The following is a 21,788-nucleotide window of genomic DNA, read 5'->3' as shown; positions in this document are numbered from 1 at the left end:
CCCAAAAATGTTATTCTGTCATCAATTACCCTCATTTCGTTTCAAACCTGTATGACTTTCTTTTAACATAAACGAAGGTATTTTGTTGATAATGTTGATAACTAAGCTGTTTTGGTTACCGATGACTTTCATTGTATGAGCAAAAAATACTGAGATGTTTCTCAAATGATCATCTTTTATGTTCCATAATTTATGTTAGGCCATTTTAGCCTAAATGTTTGTGTGTAATACTAATACATTTCATGTTGAATCAAATACAATATTTCTTTCTGAAGCTACTGTTTGTAATGTCTTCCTGATTCTTTCTCATTTAACATAATAATGGCTTTAAATTATATGTGTTGGGTAATTTCACAGACAATTTTAATTTGCAATTAATTAGATAAAAAATGTGAATTGGCTGACTGCCCTAATGTTTACTTAAGTACCCCTGAGATTTTAAAATAAATAATTGAATAATGAATTAACACATGTGCATGTTCCCAGTTCTCTGGCGTTGATAATGGTCAAATGATGACATGCAGGTAAACAAATAAAATACTTCATCTTTTTTCACTAAGTGTTATTTTTATTTTATATTAATTTTATGATTGAATTAATTATTAGCTTTTTATTAATAATTATTAATTATAACCCAGATGTAATGTAATGTTCAATGCACTTCATGTTGTTAAATAACAATGAATGGAATATGTTTTATTTCTCTTATATTCACATTATTATCTTAATTCAATTAAATCCTAATTAAATCAATGTGATAAATGAGTCGGGTCAAAGGTCACCTAAAAGTAATCAAAAATTTGTCTGATTTTGTTAATAGCTACAATTTTTGTCATGTAATTTGGAATCAGTAACAGACTACAACTTGTGAGTAATCTACCCGGCTCTGTGCATAATACCATTTAATTGTTAAAAACCATCAGCTTGATCCATCAGCGATGGAAACATGCATTTGGGGAAAGGGAAGTGGTGTGTGTATAAGTATGGTGACCCATACTCAGAATTTGTGCTCTGCATGTAACCCATCCAAGTGTACTCTCAGTAGTGAACACATACCCGGAGCAGTGGGCAGCCAATGCTGGGTCCGGTGCCTTGCTCAAGGGTCTCACTCAGTCATGGTATTGAGGGTGGAGAGAGTGTTGGTTATTCACTCCCCCACCTACAATCCCTGCCGGACCTGAGACTCGAACCCACGACCTTTGGGTTATAAGTCCAACTCTCTATCCATTAGGCCACAACTACCCATTGGAAGCACATTTTGTGAATCAAAGGCTGTTCTCTCTAGTTCTAGTCTGCGACACATCAACACTAGGCTGACATTTGAATGAACACATGCTAAAGCTCTTTGGTTGTGTTGTGTTCACTAATTCATATTTTGTAATATTTTGAATGGATTCCCCCAATCGCCTGCACACAAACCCTCCTCAGTTCTGTACAAATGACTAAATGACATATGTGACCACAAAACAAGTCATGAGAGTAAATTTTTTTAAATTGAGATTTCTACATCATCTGAAGCTGAATGAATAATCTTTCCATTGATGTATGGTTTGTTATGATCGGACAATATTTGGCTGAGATACAACTATTTGAAAATCTGGAATCTGAGGGAGCAAAAAAATCTAAATATTGAGAAAATCTCTTTAAAGTTGTTCAAATGAAGTTCTTAGCAATGCATATTACTAATCAAAAATTAAGTTTTGGTATATTTACGGTAGGAAATTTACTAAATATCTTCATGAATCATGATCTTAATATCCTAATGATTTTTGGCATAAAAGAAAAATCGATAATTTTGAATCATACAGTGTTTTTTGCCTATTGCTACAAAACCTGTGCTACTAATGATTGCTTTTGTGCTCCAGGGACATATATTTGGCTCCAAATTGGTGAAATTCACCAAAAGGCAAAGACTTTGTCGCACTATCTGCAATAATCATAGAAAATAGTAATGAAATGTTGATTAAAACATGAAGTTGCATTCAGAATCGTGTCTCTGTTCTCTGTAGTCATTGCTGGTGCCGCATAACGAAGCAAACGTCCACAGCAACACTCGAGTCTCTGTCTGCACATCTGGCTTCTGTTAGAGAGATGAAATTGCGAGCCGGCTCATGTTACAGAATGTCTCTAGAGGGGGTTTGGGAATTCGAGCCCTCCATGGCAGAGGCAGTGGTTAGCCGGGGACATTTGGATGTCATTACAGCGCAGGCCTGTTCTGTAATCAGTGCCTTCAGCTTCCTCTTTCTTCTGAAACGAAAGCCTCGTTAAAGCAGCACCTCGGCCGTGTGCCTGAGTTTAGCTCAGAGGGCTTTTCTGCCACAAACACGCATGCAGCAGGGGCAAACGGGGCCCGGTTAGTCCCCTCCCAAGCCCTTGACATTCTCCTTCCTCCGACTCTCATGCAGCGCGGCAGACGTGTTTTGTGCGCCAGGCGCTGAGTGTTAGAGGACTGTTCAATGGCACGCAGCCCTGCATGCTGATAGAGGCGCTCTGAATCCAGCTCTCGCTCCGCTGGCGGGCCAATCACAATGCAGGATACTGTTGGGGAGGGAGGAATGCCGCTGATGCGTTCATGAGAGCATGCGCTCTGATTGGCCGAGAGGCAGAATGAATGAAGACAACTGATCTGAATGAGCACCAGGCAGATTCTCTGAAAGAAACAGCTGTATGGGACACAGATCCACAGCACTGAGCGACCTAATTAAGCCATTCTACTGTATGATTGTGTAAGAAAAGATATGGGATGTTCCTGTATTACGACACAAGTGGAAAGTAGAAATGCGTTTAGTCCCTTTAAAGTAAGACACTTGACTGTTCCCTAGTAAACAAGAAATATATTTAAAATACATTTATTTCATATTAGTACAGTTCAAATCTATTATCATATTTACTGATAAGACTTACTGATATAGAAATGATAATTAAACTTTATTTGGAGTACTACTTGTGCACAATGCACATTACTTAATATTAAGCCTGAAATGTGTTTTAATGCCACTATTGATGAGGATTGTATGATCTCTGAATAATATCAGTCTTTAAATGCAATAAAGTTTACCTGAAGTATGCTTGCAATAGTTCCACTTTAGCACAATCAAATATACAAATATATTCAGCACTACTTCCACAAAATTAAAGCGCATTAAGCACAAAATGAGTTGTTCCAGACATATACCAGTTTAGTATACCAAAAGAACAATTGCAGGGTTTTTTATTAAGCACATAAACATGTAAATGTATTTGTAGTATACTTTGCATGAAATAAATGTATTTCAAATCATTTTAAGTATATTTATTTTTCACTATAGGGTTATCGTGCCTGTACAAAAGCAGCAGACGTGGCCATGGGAGACATTCAAGTCAGTAATCAGTAGAGAAATTAAGTTATGTAAGGTGTGGCTGATGACTCATGCTCTTTGTTACAAACACAGGCTTAGTATTTTTAACCCAGCTTTATTGAGCAATCTCACAGTCGTGACCTGCTTTTCCTCTGATGAGAACGCGGCTGCTCGGACCGAAACACCCGCATACAGTGTGTGCTCACTTTCACAGCGATAATCGATATTGCTCGGTCTGAAGTGTTTGCACAAAACGCCACTGAAAGATGACAGCTGTATTGAAGCTGTTGTGGTTAATTACTCCTGTTGTTGCTGGTGCGATGACTTCTTTGACTTGGGTGGCAGTTCATTCAGCAAACACACAGATAACAGCGTGGGTGAGACGGGCTCAGACTGGTTTGTCCTCATCTTCCACAGTTGACTTTCATAATGATGATGCTTTATGAATCTCACAAGAGAGATTTGTACACATCCTGAAGAAAATTTGAGTGGTGTTTATTCATGCAAAATCTATCTAGATCTATCTATCTATCTATCTATCTATCTATCTATCTATCTATCTATCTATCTATCTATCTATCTATCTATCTATCTAATGTCAAGTATCTCAAATAGTATACGACACTAAAGTATTACTACAGTTTACTACAGTAATTTTTCATGTGGGCAGGAGGAAGGGATGTTTTGAGCTCCAGTACAAGTTCTTACCCGTCTGAGCGTTTAGCTGAAGCGTTTACACGCCCCATCTGAGAGCCAATGACGTGCGAGGCGGAGCACCTCTGGGTGAAATGCATTTCCTGTAGATCAGACGTGAAAAGACACATCTGATGATAAAGGCTCTGCGTAGTTCCCCGGGCCACCCGTGTGCCGGTAGCACCATAGACCATTATCTGAAAGCATCTGAACATCTGGAGCTCCTCCTGTCAAATGCTTTCGTAATTATTGCCCTGACAAGGCATGAAAAGATGCAGGAACAGTTGTGTGAGGTGTCTGCTACGGGAAGCACCACTGTCACTGTTATTCACACTTGAACAAACCCCAACTAACCCTAGTAAAGCTCTTAACCCGTTCCAAACCGTATGTGTTTTGCACCTGAATGATCTCCGTCACACACCCTTCGCTATTGACTATAAAAACCCATTGCTATTAAAGGGATAGTTCACCCAAAAATGAAAATTCTGTCATTAATTACTCACCTTCATGTCGTTCCAAACCCATAAGACCTTCGTTCATCTTTGGAACACAAGTTGAGATATTTTGATGAAATCAGAGAGCTCCCTGACCCTCCTATAGACAGCAATGCAACTGCAATATCCCCAGGCCCAGAAACGTAGTGAGGACGTCGGTAAAATAGTCCATGTGACATCAGAGGTTCAAGTTGACAAGTTTTAGCAGATATTAAGCAGATAGTCTACTAATAATGACTTTTTAGCTGCATGTAGTTGCAAACTTATTTATAGTTAGAATATATATATATATATATATATATATATATATATATATATATATATATATATATATATATATATATATATATATATATATATCAATGCTGTAGTTACGTGATCACCAGCAGGGGCTGACGGGACCGTCCTAACTAATCAAACCTTTACTCAATGGTAAATATTGATCAAGTCTGTTGGTGGTCAGTTAGGAAATGGCACTGGGCAGCATCTGACTGTCACCAGTATATAGATTGCACAGACTGTATAGTGTACGCTAGTCTCGTGTCCCTTTGTTGACTGCAGCTTTATCCCTCATTGGCACTGATGAAATGCACTGCTGTTCTCAGAAAGACAGTCATTTCTTGTAGCTAGAGTACAGTTATTTCTGACATGGTTTGGAGACCTGAATGGCCTGCATTACTCACTTCCTGTCTGAAAGAGGACAAGGTCTCACACTCGGCTCATGCATGCATGCTTGTACTCTCCTACATTCCTACAGGCTTTAATCACAACGCATTATAAATAAGCCTGGGAAATCTTCGCTTATTTATGAGTGCAATTGCTGCTATAATGCTCAGTGGTTCCTGATGGGTTTCTGATCAATTTAAAACAGGTCATGCCATTTTAAAAATTTGCCTTGAGATTCACATGATGTTAGTGAACTTTTTGGCACAAAACACAGTCATAAATTCACAAATCATGAGTGTTTTCCACCCTCATTCTGCATTTCCGCCAATGTCACAGTGTGGAGGAAGTATAAAAAAAGTAATTTTTGGCAGCTCGTTTTTAACCAATATTCTTTCTGCAGAGAGGAGGAGTTTTTGAGGACTCAAACGTAGAGTATTTTTGTTATAGATGGTTCGCATTGACGTCACTTCCCCTCAGTCAGACGCAGTGACAAAACATCCTGCATCTTGGCTGGCGCTAATAGAGGAAACTGAGAAAATGGGAGCGAAACAAAAGCTCACCTGCTGAAGTTAAAGGCAGTGAGACGCAACAGTGATCCTTACAACTTATATATATTTGACATATATAACTGATTTCGATGCAAGTGAATCGCACAAAGCAATGACTGCACACTTTATTTGCTAGACAACATATAAATACAGTATAGCTAGATCTAAATCAAGAGGACTAGTCCCTCATATCAGTACTCATCAGTACTTATCACATCCAGCTCTTAGCTGCTTGAAACCATACGGGAAAGGGCTATACAAATAAATTTGACTTGACATGGTGCTTGGTCTACTTCAAGATGATTTATTGGCAAAACTAAGTAAAACTCTGTATTAATATTTTTATTATCATTTATATATATATATATATTAAATAGTCTTAATTTTCAGTTTATTTAACTTAATTTTGTTGTTTTCTAATTTTTGTCAGTTGTTTTATGTCTATAAAGTTTTTCATTTCAGTTTTAATTGTAATACACTGAGTTAAACTAAAGGAAAATGTGAAATGTTGCCTTGACAACTAGCTGAATTTTAAAAAATGTATACATTAAGTTAACATTCCTTTTAGTTTTTGTATATATTTCATTTTAGTTCATTATAATAGTCCTCTTCGCTAGCGCTAACCATGCTCTTTGTGGAATACAGTTACTTAGTGAACATAAATTTTGACAAAAACATTACAGTTACATAGAAAACAGAAAATATTTACATAGAAAAGATTCCTAGTATTTAACTGAGTAACCAATGCAATATGTAAGCTATATGATTTTACAACAAAATTCAATATAAACAACATAAAACAGCAACTGCAAATCCACATTTGCCAGATTGCAGCTGTTTCTGCTGTTATTTTCTGTCGCTTTCAGCAATCTGTAAAAAGGCAGCTCAGATTTCTTGTTGTACCTACAGTAAGTGTTCAGTCTGTCACACAACAGCTCCTTTTAGACGTGTTTTTGCATCAGTCAAGCTGAACATTGACGCAGCCATTCAGTGTTTTTCACACTCTCTGGAGACTCACATGTGTCCTAAATGTCATATATCTGACTAAAGCAGTGCTAGTAAAGTGTATTTGATGGATTGCAGATCTTGAGGAAGTGTTCATCTGCTCTGTATATCAGTTATCAGCATCCTGATGGAAACAGAGCAACACAAGTGACCAACTATTTTACAGAAAATAACTCAACACACAAACACAGACATGCAGCTGATTTCATAAGAGTTTAACAAGTTGCTAATGACGTGCATAAAAATACACATAACACTTGAATGGGTAACATGGACTTTTTTAAATCAGACAGACCTGTTTTTATCGATACGTTACTGAAATGCATGCTCTCGACTTTTGATCTTATCGCATTCTGCTTATCAGTTTACTTCTGAGAGTCATTCTGGGATCATTATATTTAACACAGCTTGTGCTTGTAAGATAAATTTACTTGTATTGCACATTTATATTCAGAGACAACATATAGTCATTTTCACTTTCCCTACCAACACATTGTTGAAAATAATGAGTCTTACTCAGAACAGGTCAATACAATCACGTCAAATATGATTCCACGCGGCTTGGCAGTGCACACAGTAGTTTTGCTCGAGTGGTGACCAGCGCAGGAAATCCCCTGTACAGTTCATACGAATATGAGCGATTCTGTCCACACCAGAAAGCTGAAGAATAGGGAAGAATGGCTTGTTGAGGGATTACCAGTGCATACGATATCATTGTAAAACTGAAAGCTGGTAATCCCCATAGTCTTCCCAGAGCCAACAAGACACAGGGAATTGGGTTTTCTTGAGTCCTTCGGACATTCTTAAGGTCCGTCTACGAAACTGCCTCATCGTGTTGTTGTTTTGAGTGTGAATGCTTGATGCTGCACTGTCAGGGGAAAATGTCCTGAGGAGCGCTCAGCATCTGCCCACTTGAGCTGGATCGCTCGGGCTGGTGTCTGAGGAGAGGATCTCTGGCCGGTAGTGACTCAGTGATGACAGAAGCTCCAGATTACAGGGTTTAGGCTTGTCCTTCCCGTCACACAGCAAACGCCACCCACGCTGGGTGTGTGGGCTCTGACAGCTCTAAAAACAGAGCCCTGCTTTCCTGACCGAGAGAACAGGATTTTACCATATAGGCTTGAGAGGAGGTGAAGCGAGTTCACATGCTGTTTGGTGACGATCAGAATCTAGAGGCGTTTTTTTACAGCAATACCTGGTTTCTGTACGCAGATGCTTTCAGAGGAACCAAAACTCAAAAGAGGACGTCTAAAGGTTTTCTAACAAGGAATGAAAGGTAGTTCACTCAGAAGTGTCAATGGTTTGTGGTTTCAACCCTATTTGACTTGATTTCTTCCATGGAACACAAAAGCAGAGTGACAGTGGCCTGCATGAGGTTATGAGAATGCTTGATGAGAACCAATGCTTTTGGCATCACTGACATCAAACCTGGAGCAATATACACTAGAATGCAATTAGATTTTTTGACTAAAAATCTCCTTTTGTGTTCCACAGAACAGAGAATGAATAAAAAACTGAATAAACGCTGTCAGAATTGTCAATTGGGGTGTATTGTTCAGTTAAATGAGAACACATAGTTTTAAAAACCATTGTAAATGTAAAAGAATAGCGGTGCACACCAACAGCTGTAACGATGACGGCACAAAGGAACGATATCACTGGAATCACCTCCAGAACGATAAATGTTTCAGCTGATGAGCGATAAAAACTCTGGCAGCCAATCAGAATCCACTTTTCAGATCTCGAGCATTTAAAGTGACAGACGACAAAACTGCAACACGTTTATAATGAACAGCACATTATCGTGACTTGATGTCGTTATAGTTATCGTTCTTGGTCTGAACGGGCCTAAATAGCCTCAGTTTTCAAGAGTTGCTTAGAAGAAGTATGTCATGCATTACTGGAGAACTGCGACTGAACACTCATTATATCACCTGGAATTTATAGAAGAGCTCATCATTTACTGATAATAATTATGCATCACTGCAAAATGGGCTTTCCATTGTGGAAGTGACCAGAGGAAGTAGAGCTCAATCACTCACCGTTTCACAAGAACGTCTCAAAGACACACCACTAACTGTGCTCATTTTCAACAAACCCATGTTTAATAACACAAATATCTAAACATTCTTAAATCAAGATACATTTCACTGAGAAGGATAATGACATACGATTAGGTTTTGTATTCTGAAAAAAAAACCTATCAAAATTAAATGACTTTTTTCTTCTTCTTAAAATTAGAAAAAAAAAATTGTCAATGTGGCAAAAAAAATAAATAATCTTGTTTTTAATAAACAAACTCCAGCTGGTTCAAAATACAGCAGCTAGAGTTCTTACTAGAACCAGGAAGTATGAGCACATTAGCCCGGTTCTGTCAACACTGCACTGGCTCCTTATTAAACATTGTATACATTTTAAGATCTTGCTAATTACCTATAAAGCCCTGAATGGTTTGGCACCTCAGTATCTGAGTGAGCTCTTATCGCATTATAGTCCTTCACGTCTGCTGCGATCTCAAAACTCTGGCCATTTGATAATACCTAGAATATCAAAATCAACTGCGGGCGGGAGATCGTTCTCCTATTTAGCTCCCAAACTCTGGAACAATCTACCTAACACTGTTCGGGAAGCAGACACACTCTGTCAGTTTAAATCTAGATTAAAGACCCATCTCTTTAACCTGGCGTACACATAATACACTATTGCATTTCTATAATTCAAATCTGTTAAAGGATTGTTAGGCTGCATTAATTAGGTCAACCGGAACCGGGAACACTTCCCAAAACACCTGATGTACTTGTTACATTGTTAGAAGAATGGCATCTACGCTAATATTAGTCTGTTTCTTTCTTATTCCGAGGTCACTGTAGCCACCCAGATCCAGACTGTATCCAGATCAGATGGTGGATCAGCACCTAGAGATGACCTCTACAGCAGGACACCTAGATGAGCCCCAGACACTGATCCCCAGTGAAGACCCTGTCTCCAAGACGGCCATCGGGACAAGACCACAGGAACCAGATGAGTCCTTTGCACAATCTGATTCTGCTTTAGCCTAGATTTAAACTGATGATTTTGTCTGGCCAGAGGAGAACGACACTATTTCAACAAACTATTTCCCGTCTAAATACTGTAAAGCTGATATAAAGCCACCCAGCTTTATATCAAACCGATGTAAAGCTGCTTTGACACAATTTGCATTGTTAAAAGCTCTATACAAATAATATTGACTTGACTTTTGCCTTTGAATTAAGATTATTTTTCTTGGCCCATTGGCAGATTTGCAAAACTAACACATTTTTCATAAAACAGCACTTGATTTCTTAAGTCATTTTGCTAGTCAAGTAATACATGCTGAATCAAGAATGTTTAGATTCTTATACTAAACACTGAGTAAGAAAATCATATGTTGCCGTGAAGGGCTGGTTTCTGCTTTGCCTGCTGATGGTGCAGATGTTCATAATGTATCTGAGTCTGAAACATCCAGAGCACAGCTGTGGTGCTTCTCACGGATCTGAGGTGAGCCTGGCTTCTTAGTGCATGTTTGTCACCAGCTGTTCCGACATTTTTACCAATTTCTCAAAAAAAAAAGCATGTTGCAATATCTTGAAGGTATTGCATATAACGAGACACATGAGGGATGTTATCAGCCTGTAGTGGTTTCTATTGCATGCCAGCAACATCTAGCAGTAATTATTGCAGAAAATTGCATGTCTGAACGTCATCATGAAGAATAAAGCCAAAGCATGAATCTGATGTGTGCTTTAAAGGAACCACCCTAAACTTCTGTCATTCTCATTCAAGCCTGCAGGGCTTTCTGTCCTCTGTAGAATGTGGAAGAAGACGTTAGAAGACTGTGCCAGCTGCTCTTTTCCATTGAAGAGAGACTGAAAACTGACTCTTCGCAAGTCCTCCGCTCAAGCTCTGCACAGCTCAGGTTTGTGAGTGAATCATTCAGTTTTGTAAACCAGATCAACTGACCTAGGGCAGATTCTCAGTGAATAGCAACTCTTTAGTCTTTAGATTTTAGTCTGCTTCTCAGAAATCCACTGAATGACTCAACCAGAAACAGCATCATTTAAGTTCTTTTCAAAGCCTCAGTCACTATTCATGCTAAACCAGTGGAAAATGAGTCTTCACAATTTGAACCCTTCGTGTCTCACAGACAAATGAAACTCATGCAGATTGTTTCACGAGGAATAATGAGAGCTCAGGGTCCTACATTTACAGCAGCATATGGCTCATGTTTATTTGATCAACTTCATGAAGCATGCATAAGGCTCTGTGTGACTATTTCTGAGAACTGGGTGATGATATTTTAGTGTTTTATGTTTTGGTGTTTTATACATGTCATGTGAAGTAAGTGATCCTTCGCAAAGACCCGCCGCCCTTAGTTACTGTTGGCACTCTCACACTACACATCATGAAAAATACATCACAGAGCAAAGAGGAAACTGACAACACGCCAACAGACAAGACAGAGTCGATTACGTCTGGTATAAAACAAGGTCTCAGGTTTCAAATTTGGTCATTTTTAAGAAATTTAAACAATAAATATAATTTTGCAGCTCTTTAACTCTTTCCCCGTCAAACACAGAATTTTGTTAAATTTTGTTTTGTTTTAACAGTGTTTTAACTGTTATATGCTAGGTGGCGCAATTATGCATCTGCTGAATGTGTCTATAAAGTACCGATCAAAAACACAGACGAGGAAGACACAGAAACCAGCGATCTCGTATGTATGCATATGCAACACTAACCGCATATAAATGTAAACTGCCTAATGTTACAGAGTGAAATGTCGATCTAGAAAGTGGTAAAGGCCTGTGCAAGCTTTGGGATACTGATGGAAGCCATCTACTGCATCTTTGCTTTGATAATATTACTGAATATGATCCAGATGTAGTATTTGATAAAAATGCGATTTTCTCAGCTTTTTGCTCAAAATGTTGCATTTTTAGTGAAACAATGAAACAAAAAAACAATGCTTGAAGCTTGAATAAAGTAGAGGGTCTGATCTTTATTTTGATGTATTGCATGATCAGATATTCATACAACAAAATATTCTGGGGGCCAAGAAATTTTAGTGAAAATCAGCGAAAACGCTGAGGGTGGCTGGCAACTTTTTTCAAAAATGCTGGCAGGGAAAGAGTTAATGTGTCGTGAGAGATCACTAGAGCCTCAGTTCAAGCGGCACATGAACCAATCTTCTTTTCAGATTTACTAAGGGGAAGTCGTGGCCTAATGGTTAGAGAGTCGGACTCGTAATCCAAAGGTTGTGGGTTCGAGTCTCGGGCCGGCAGGGATTGTAGGTGGGGGGAGTGAATGTCCAGCGCTCTCTCCACCCTCAATACCACGACTGAGGTGCCCTTGAGCAAGACACCGAACCCCCAACTGCTCCCCGGGTGCTGTGTGTGTGTGCGTGTGTGTGTGCGTGTGCACACACACGTTGGATGGGTTAAATGCAGAGCACGAATTCCGAGTATGGGTCACCATACTTGGCAGTATGTCACTTCACTTCACTACTTAAAGCACGAAATGAACATCAGAAAGTATTTTATTTCAACCTCGGAAAGATGTCAGTAATTCAATGTTTCAAGTTTAAGTCCGAAGTTAATCTACTCTCCTGTCAGATTTGTTTGTTGGACAAAATGTTGGATTCTGCATTATGATTGGTCAGATCACCTGTCAATCAAGCTCTTTGCGAAGGGTCAATTACACTACATGATTATGCATTTATTAATTGCTGGTCTATGAAAACAAACCCACATCTCTTGCCTGCAGCGTCTTGTGCTCTATGCATCTTTTTTTTTTTTTTTTTGCATGTCAAACAAAGTAAGCGCAAACATTATGAAAGCGCTGGCCTCTGGGAACATGCTGTCACCTGACAAACGCTGTGATGAGAGGCATGGAAATACTCTCCACACCAGCAGAGAAGAGCTCTAGAGAAGCACCCGTGGATAGAAACACACAAGCCACAAAAATAGATTTTTATATTAGACAGTATGTGATGTTCAATTCAGGCAATCCAGCACTGCCGCTGAACTGGCACAAGACTGGGTTAAATAGTGATAAATATAATTAATCAGCTGAATAATGAAGCCTCACCTGTGTGAGAGCCTCTGTGTGTGTCTTCAGTGATGCTCTCAGACGTCCTTCTCACACATTCAGAGACACAGGGCTGATGGTGTATCTGTGACAGATCTTCACTGACATCAAACATCTGTACAAGATTTGCAGCAGAAAACTATTTAAAGGTCTCTTGTTCTCACAAACATATTGTATGGCTTCAGAAAATTTGGAATACAGTGCAAGAGTGAATTATAAAAGCTTTTTTTCTACATTTTTGAGGCTAGACACCCTTCATTGCATAAGGGTTATTATCATTGACTATAACTAAAAATAAATTAATTAATTACTTTAAATGTAAACAATTGTTTATTTTATAACTAATTCTATTAAACTTTCTTTAAAACAAACAAACAAACAAAAAAAACATATTAAACTTATTTTATTTAAGTTAGTTTCCAAGTCATTTCCATTTAGTTTATGTTGAAAACTATTAATAAAAATTACTGCACCTTCAACTAAAATATAAATGAAAAAAGAAAATATAAAAATAAAAATTATATAAAAATCACAATAATTTTTCAGTGTTATATATGGAAGGAAGAAATGGATTTGAACATGACATGACATGCTATCACAGGAATAAATTACATTTTACAATATAAATAGAAAAGGGTTATTTTGGTCACAAAAAATGTCTTGTGTCTCTATTGCAGTGTAATTATACAGGTAAGTACTGAGTGATATTAATTAACAACATATACTTACTATAGGGACAGAGTTTCAGGGTTAGTTGTTTGTGATTATGCATAACGTATTGTTATAGTAAGTGCTTGCGATGTGTGCAAGAAGGAAAGTAAAATAAAGTGCTGTTGTTATTTTAAATGGTAATGATATTTCACAATATTACTATTTTTGCTTTGCTTTGGATCAAACAAACAGCCTTGGTGAGCAGAAGAGATTCTTTACAAAACCCTGGCTGACCCCAATCTTCTAGACACTCGTGTAGGTCACTCAATGTGAACATGTTTAGCAGTAGCTGTCGGTCTGTGAACGGCCGTGATGATTCGGTTCAGAACCGCTGACCCACAACACAGAGCTGCAAACTCAGGCTTTCTCTTATCTGTCCATGATGAAGATCAGCACACACACACACACTCATCAGAGCAAATGTAAGAGAGAAAACATCATGTGTGTGGATCCACACTCATGCTTGCACGTTATTGCACTGAAATATAATGTTTGTCTTCATAATCTTTCATAGAATATAGTAACACACTCCTCAGTTCAGCTCACATCAGCAGTTCCTCTGATTTGTCTCACTTTATTTTGTGTCCTTATTACAGGCTAATTACACAGTAAGTAATATTAATTAACAACACATACTTACTATAGTTAACGATTAGAAACGTGTAGGCCTACTGAACAAAAGGGGTAACCTAAAGATGATAACATGTAAATTAACTGCTTTCAAGTGTGCTTAGCATCACTAAATCCACATTAATAAAGTTATTGTAAATCAGCTCTCAGCTATTTTAGATGGTAATAATGTGTATGATAAATTCCAATCTGGCTTTCGTTGTATGCACTCATCTGAAACTGCTCTTCTTAGAGTTTTAAACAATTTGTTAATGCAAAGTGATGCAGGAGAATGCTCTGTACAGGTTTTATTGGATCTCACTGCTGTTTTTGATAAAGTTGATCACTGTATATTAGTTGAGAGGCTTAGACAGCAGGTTGGTATCTCTGGAACAGCCTTGAGTTGGTTTTCATCATTCTTATCAGACAGGTCTTTCCCAGTAAGAGTTCAAAATTATACCTCATCAACAGCACCTGTGTTCTGTGGTGTTCCCCAGGGTTCTGTTTTGGTCCCATTGCTTTTTGCTTTGTATTTGCTGCCTCTGGGGAAACTGATAAGTAATTTTGAAGGCATTGGCTATCATTTCTATGCAGATGATATTCAACTATATATTTCTTACAAAATTGTCTACTCTTTTAAATTGTATAAACTCTATTGAAGTCTGGATGGCAAATAATTACTTACAGTTAAATCCTGAAAAAACAGAAGTGCTTATCTCGGCTCCTGTTTGTGTTCTCCGAAAAGTGATGGAAGGTCTTGGTTCTTTATCACATTCTGTTTATCTACCCTTCGTAATTTAGGTGTTCATATGGGACTTGATCAACATGTGAATTATTTGGTGTCCACAGCAGAGATGGAAATGATTATACCTGCATTTATTTCCTCCCGCCTTGATTATTGCAACTCTCTTTTTACCTGTCTTAGTAGTTCATCCCGCAGACATTTACAAGTGGTTCAAAATGTTGCTGCTAAGCTTTCAATCAAGTCAACAAAGAGATCGCACATAACCCCAATTTTAATTTCTTTACATTGGCTCCCTGTCAAATTTAGAATTCATTTTAAAATTGTTGTGATGGTGTTTAGAGCGTTGCATGGTCAAGCCTCTGTGTATATAAAAGTGTTGCAACCCTAAAACTCTAGTAGGAATCCGAGATCCTCAAATCAGATCCTGCTAGTTGTTCCACGCTCTAGACTGAAGACTAAATGAGACTGTGCCTTTGAAGTAGTAGCTCGCAAGTTGTGGAATGCTCTTCCTCTGAAACTGAGATCTGTGGACTCTGTGGACATTTTTACACTTTTTCTCGATCGCTAACACACAATTCATGAAACAATTCACCATTTTCTCACAAGTATAAACACAATCTCAAAACTATACATCAATTCATTTTTCTTTTCTCCTCCTATTCCTCTTTGTTTCCCACAACTAGGATTAATTTTCCAAAACACATAATCACTTGTGCTCTTGTTCATATCATCCTGAGATTCTGACCTGTGTCATCAGTTTGCTACTGAATGTTCACACAGGGATAAATGTGTGCTGTTTGAGTTCATTTTTTGATGCATGAGTTAATTATATTGTGTGTTTGTGTTTTCTAAATGTGAACATGGTTACACCTGTGCAAAATGATGGCATTTTTGTGTAGAGTTTTACAGAAAACACTGAGCAAATTGGAACGTGTGTGCAAACAGGTGTGTTAAAAGTTCTTAAAAAACGCTCTTTGTTTCAAGAACTGTATGAATGATTTGGAAAATTGGGCCAAATGAATCAGTTATAGTGTGTTAGCAATCGAGAAAAACTGTAAAAAGCAGCTGAAAACTCACTTGTTCAAACTTGCCTTTGTCTAATTTGTTTTTTAATTGTCATGTCTATTTTTATTCTTCATTTTACAATTTTGTTGTAAAACACTTTGTGACACTTGCTCTTGAAATGTGCTATAGAAATAAATATTACTTGCATTGATTTATAATAATTTCTATCAACTATGGTGTCAGGGTTCTGTCACTTCAGTCTAGTTTATTCATGGTTTTCTGACGGAGTCCTGACACTCCCTTCTTGTCTTGTTTTCTGGTGAGCGCGTGGCTTCGAGTGTGCTCAAGCTGCGCGCTCTCTTGTCTGCGTGCTCTGTTTCATGTTGGGGTGGTGTTCGGATCCCAGCACTCCTGTCTTGTTCAGACTCAGTTCTGGTTTTGTGTCTGGGTTCGGACACTCACGCTCCAGGTTTGTTCTTGCTGTATGAGTGTGCGGTCTCGAGTTCGCTCGGGCCGTGCGCTCCTCTGTCCTCTGTGTGTGTGTTTTGTTCGGTACGCGATTCGGTTTCGGCCGCGTGCTTTTTCTTGTTCTGTGTGGCACGCAGCTTGTGTTTTTTTCACTGGATGCGTGCTTTCATGTTTGTCATGTTTTGTGAACATGCTGCTTAAGTCTCCTCATTAGCTGCGTGTTCGTGTCCTGTTTTGCACATGGCTAGTGATTTTTGTTTTGCTTGCCATGTGCTTGTGTTTTTGTTTTGTGTGAGCACATGGGTGGTCTTGTTTGGTTCTATGTGCTCTCATGTCAGTTGTCTTGACCCCACCCACCTTGTTTCCTGATTATTGGTTAATTTGCCCCACCTGTGTTTACTCGTTACCCTCCTCATTTGCTCCCTTTATAATCTCCTTGTGTTTGTTGTCCTGTCCTGTCCGTTTTCCCCTATGGGGGTAGTTTTTGTTGTTTATTAAATTTTTCGCATTAATAAAGCCCTTTGCCTCCTGCATTTGAGTCCTCGCTCTCCTCACTCCATCCACACCTGACATATGGGTTCAACTCAGTTAAAAAATAGCTCTTTAAGGTAATGTTTGTAGGCAAATTGTTATCAACACAACCTACTAATGGATAATTTTATATTTTCAATTTATAATACTATATATATATTTATGTGTATATTTTTTTATCTTTAAATTAAACTTTTGTCATGTATAGTATCAATTTATCAATTTGCTTTCCATATCATTTTCTGAGTGGAGCAGATGAAGTCCAGAGTACAAAGTTTGCCTTTACCATTTGATTTCCCTTACTGTAAAGAGTATTTTGTAAGCAAAATCTATTTCAGTATTTGTGCTTCAAAATGTCACATTTACTTTGAATTGTTGCTATTTCTTTGTAAATATTTGTGAAATTGACTAGCGATTTCTGAGTGAACAGTTAATCCTCCAGCATCTGTTTCAGTGTTTGCTGAGAGAGCCAGAGGTGATTCTGATTCATGAGTGAGTGGTTCTTTTGAATCAGATCAGTCTGAGAATGCCTCAGCGGCGTGTATTCTCTAGTGATGCTGCATTAGCATCTCTGCTCGGGTGGAGGGAGGAGTCCTGCCGCAGCACACTTACTCATACAGCACTGAGCCCCAGAAATCATTCAGAGAGACACGGGTTACATCACAGAGAGAGAGAGAGAGCACTGTAATCTGCCCCATTTATCAGCCTGCTGTGAATGGAGTGCTGCGGCAGGGTCACATGACCACTCTGAGCAGATTAACCCGATCCAGATCTAACCGGCTCAGAGTCAGATGCGGCGACGGAGGATCGGTGAACCGCTGGAAAACACCGCTCTGGAGCATGTGTTTGTGTTATATCTGATTCCTGTTCAGGGTAACTCGCCCGGATCCAGTCATAGATGCTTACATTACAGTATATTCAACTGCTTACATTTTCAAAACTTTGCCTTTTTTTTCAAAGCTTTACACACAAATCCACGAATGGCACACACAAAATGCAAAATGCCTCACATCTCTTGTAAAATGAAGCACTGCATTCAAAATATCATGAACATATCTCAAAAGCAAACATCTGTCTTACATTGCAAACACCTTTGCCATAATATTATATTTTTGGATATATCATATACACAGTTATTCAAAACCTAAAGCTCTTCATGTACATTTCTATTCAAAATTGAAAGTAATTGGCAGAGAGAAAAATTCACAGTAAACACGAAAGCAAGATTGAGAGCGAACTTTTTTTTGCTGTAAGCATTTGTGGTTGTGAATATAGTATTACACAGTACAAAGAAAAGAAATACATCAAGCATGTGTAGTTGTGTAGGTGTATATTTATTGATTGGTTGGTGTTCAGTGAAGCACATGTGAGGAGTTAGTGATGAATTAGTCTTTAATTTGATTGGTTGTGTTTGAAAAAGGAAATCAAGATACTTCCTGTTAGATTGCTGTGTGTTACATAGAGAACGGTGTGTTGTGTTTTGCAAAAAGGGTTTTATGAAATTGAAAATGGAGTCAAAGGCCAAGAATTACTGTATGGTTTTACAGATTTGGGGTGTGCTTTTGCTGTTTGAGTGTCAGCTTTAAGAAATTGTGTGAAAATTAAAGATTCTGTGTGTAAGCAGTTGAAGAAAAACTGTAATATAGCAATAATTAGCATTAAATTGTCTTAAAAACGACTTAATTCCCTGGTAGTGATAATGTGTTAACTACATGTTTAATGCTGAATTTGTCCAAAACAAAAAAGAGGTAAAATTTAATTAAAATCAAATGCTGTACAGGGCAGAACATTCTATAATATTATTAATAATTATATACTGTACCTATTTAGATGTAATGCAGCAGGTAATTCTTTTATATGCTCTTATGTGTTTTAAATGTGTTACATTGTGTACCTGTGATAGCAGGTGATATTTATGCGGTTCAGATGAGAACAAAACAGTGCATTATTTACTAAGAGATATGGATGTATGGAGTCATTTCAATAAAACTATTCTGGAAAGCATCACTGTGCATTTACATTTTTAGTATTTTACTTTGCAAGTGTTTATAAGCTGGTAAAGGAGCTTGCAAAATCTTGCTTTTCCTGAAATCTTTTGGTACGCTTACCACCTAAAGCTACTAAATGAATAAGATCTTTTTCATCTTTAATCTAATGTTGTTATGTGGGTCTAGAGCATTTATATTGCAGTTAGCTTTGACGAGCAACACTCCGATCAGCAAACAAACAGACGAGGAGGAGGAGGATGATGACAGCCCAGCATGCACAAAGAGAAAGGTTTGTTTGTTTCATTTATTTCTGTAATCAAAGCTGAATTTTCAGCATCATTACGCCAGTCTTCAGTGTCCCTTCAGAAATCCTTCTAAAGCTGCCTAATTTGCTGCTTAATTATCAGTTATTATTTGTGATCAATTATTAATAATGGTTTTATTATTGGGAAATGGTTCTCAGTTAAAGAACAGCATTTATTTGAAATATAAGCATAAAAGTCCCTTTTTGTATTCTATAATCTTTTATTTAATGCAACATTGTTGAAGAAAAATATTAATTTATATTTTTTAATCTTACCCAAGACTGAATGGTATCACATTTCCCACAAAAATATGAAGCAGCACAACGGTTTTCAACATTCATAATAATCAGAAATGTTTCTTGAGCAGTAAATCAGTATATTAGAATGATTTCTGAAGATCATGTGACACTGAAGACTGCCGTAATAATGCTGAAAATACAGCTTTGAACACAGGAATCAATTATATTTTGCTATAGTTGCCTAAAAGACAGCTGTTTTAAATTGTAACATTATATATTTCACAGTACTGTTTACTGTATTTTTCGTCATCAAAATAATTTGTATACTTTTTTCCACAATTGGAGCTCTATTCCTTAAAATGACAGATGTCAAGCTCCTGCAAAAGGACAAATACTGCATATGACCAACAGAAAGGCTGTGACAGATCTGCCAGGCTCTGGCTGTGTCCAAATTCAGGGTCTGCATCCTCCTTAGGATCCTTCCTACCCAGTTGAAGGAGGAGGGATCCTCCGACGTCCGCAAAACCCGGAAGTCGGTGTTTGTGAATTTGGACAGCCTACCCTTCTTTCAGTTCCCTCCCTTACCCGTTGCTCATATCCTGTCGCCTAGCAACCGTGACAGCGCCAAGCAAGAAGCGGGAAAATGGACAAACAAAGAGTTATTCTCCTCATTTTAATTCTTTTGGAAGAAATAAAGCAATTAAATAAATTAAATTCTTTCTTTGCTCGTTGTCGGAGAGTTTTTTATATCAGACTACAAGACAGTCACATCCAGGTAAGCCATTATAGCCTATTTTTATTTGTTTTTAAGTATTCTACTAATTTCTCCTACAAATTCATTGAGCCGAAGCATAAACTTTAGCTTGTTTTGTCAGAGAAACTCCTCTCCCACTCCGCTACCGCTCGCTTCGTCCGCCATTACGCTCTGCCGAAAAGAATTATGGGATAGGTAGGACGGGAAAGGATCCACCACACCCATCCTTCCAATTCGGGGAAAAGGAGGACGTATTTGTGGGCCGCATTTGAAGGATCCTACGAATTTGGACAGCCTTCGTCGCGGCGCTGTGACGTAACATCCTTCAAATGAGTACTCCGAAGGATGCAGACCCTGAATTTGGACACAGCCTCTGCCACCACAATCACAGCGATCACTCTCACCTGTGTTCTGATTACACTCACCTGCTCCTCGTCACGCTCCTCGTCACCACTCCCTATAAAGACACACACTGCCAAACACTCGATGTCTGGTCTTGTTCATGAGAAGGAGGACTGCTAAAAGCTATCACAACCTTAGTGGCGATTTCCTGCTAAATCTACTTACCTGCATTCTGTGCTCCTAGGATCCTAGTACTCTCAGCTCCAGCGAGTGTCAAGTCAAGTCAAGTCACCTTTATTTATATAGCGCTTTTTACAATGCAAATTGTGTCAAAGCACTGCACAATATCAAAAAAGGAAAATTATGTGTCAATAAGTTTAAATAGTGTCTTTGCAATCAGGTCGACGATATCGCTGGAAATGAAGCGTCCCCAACTAAGCAAGCCAGAGGCGACAGCGGCAGTGTGTGCCTTCTCTGGTTCCCCGTGATTCCCACTCCACCTGCAAAAGACAAGATTCAAGTTCAGCCACCGTCACACCTGTCTGCTTCTACCGGTTCCACACTCACCTGCCATCTCCTGCACCCGCCATACTGTTGTTCAATAAACTAACGTAACCATCTCTCTTGCCTCTGTCCTACTTCTGTAGCAGAAGACCAGACCGCACAGACGATCAACAGTATGGATGACCGAACCAAGTTTCTTTCCCTGGCCCATTTGCATCCTGACCCGCTGAGTTTCACAAGGGCATTCGTGCCGCTCACCCTCTCCAGTACCCTAGACGATCAATCCCTTAAGACCCTGTTCTGACTCGGTATCCTCTACCATCATCCCATGAAGCTCCCAGACAGCGAGAGTCTTCGATCCCGAGTCGGGGCTTCTCCTGAGATTACCCCTAGAGACAGCGGTAACCCACTTTCCCCATGCCAGACGACTGAAGTCAATAGCCCACGTCCCCTGGTGTTCCCGCGTGCCCGAAAATGGGTCTCTAACAGTGCTGACCTGGGGTCTAAGGTATTAGACCCATGCGTAACATCTGTCCGGTCAGCGCTGAAATCTTCCCCTAGTTTCTCTACCCCGCCGCCGGTCGCGGCCAAGGCAAGCCCGCCAGGGAAAGATAAGTCCCCACTTGCCTCGTTCAGCTCCGTGCTGTCAGAGCACCTCAGAGAATCCAGTTCTCAAGCCACGGCCAGGAGTGCCGATCCCGAACACAGAGAATCCAGTTCTCAAGCCACGGCCAG

The sequence above is a fragment of the Barbus barbus genome (assembly GCF_936440315.1).
Source record: "Barbus barbus genome assembly, chromosome: 35".
Taxonomy (NCBI): domain Eukaryota; kingdom Metazoa; phylum Chordata; class Actinopteri; order Cypriniformes; family Cyprinidae; genus Barbus; species Barbus barbus.
Note: the sequence above shows the minus strand (reverse complement) of the source record.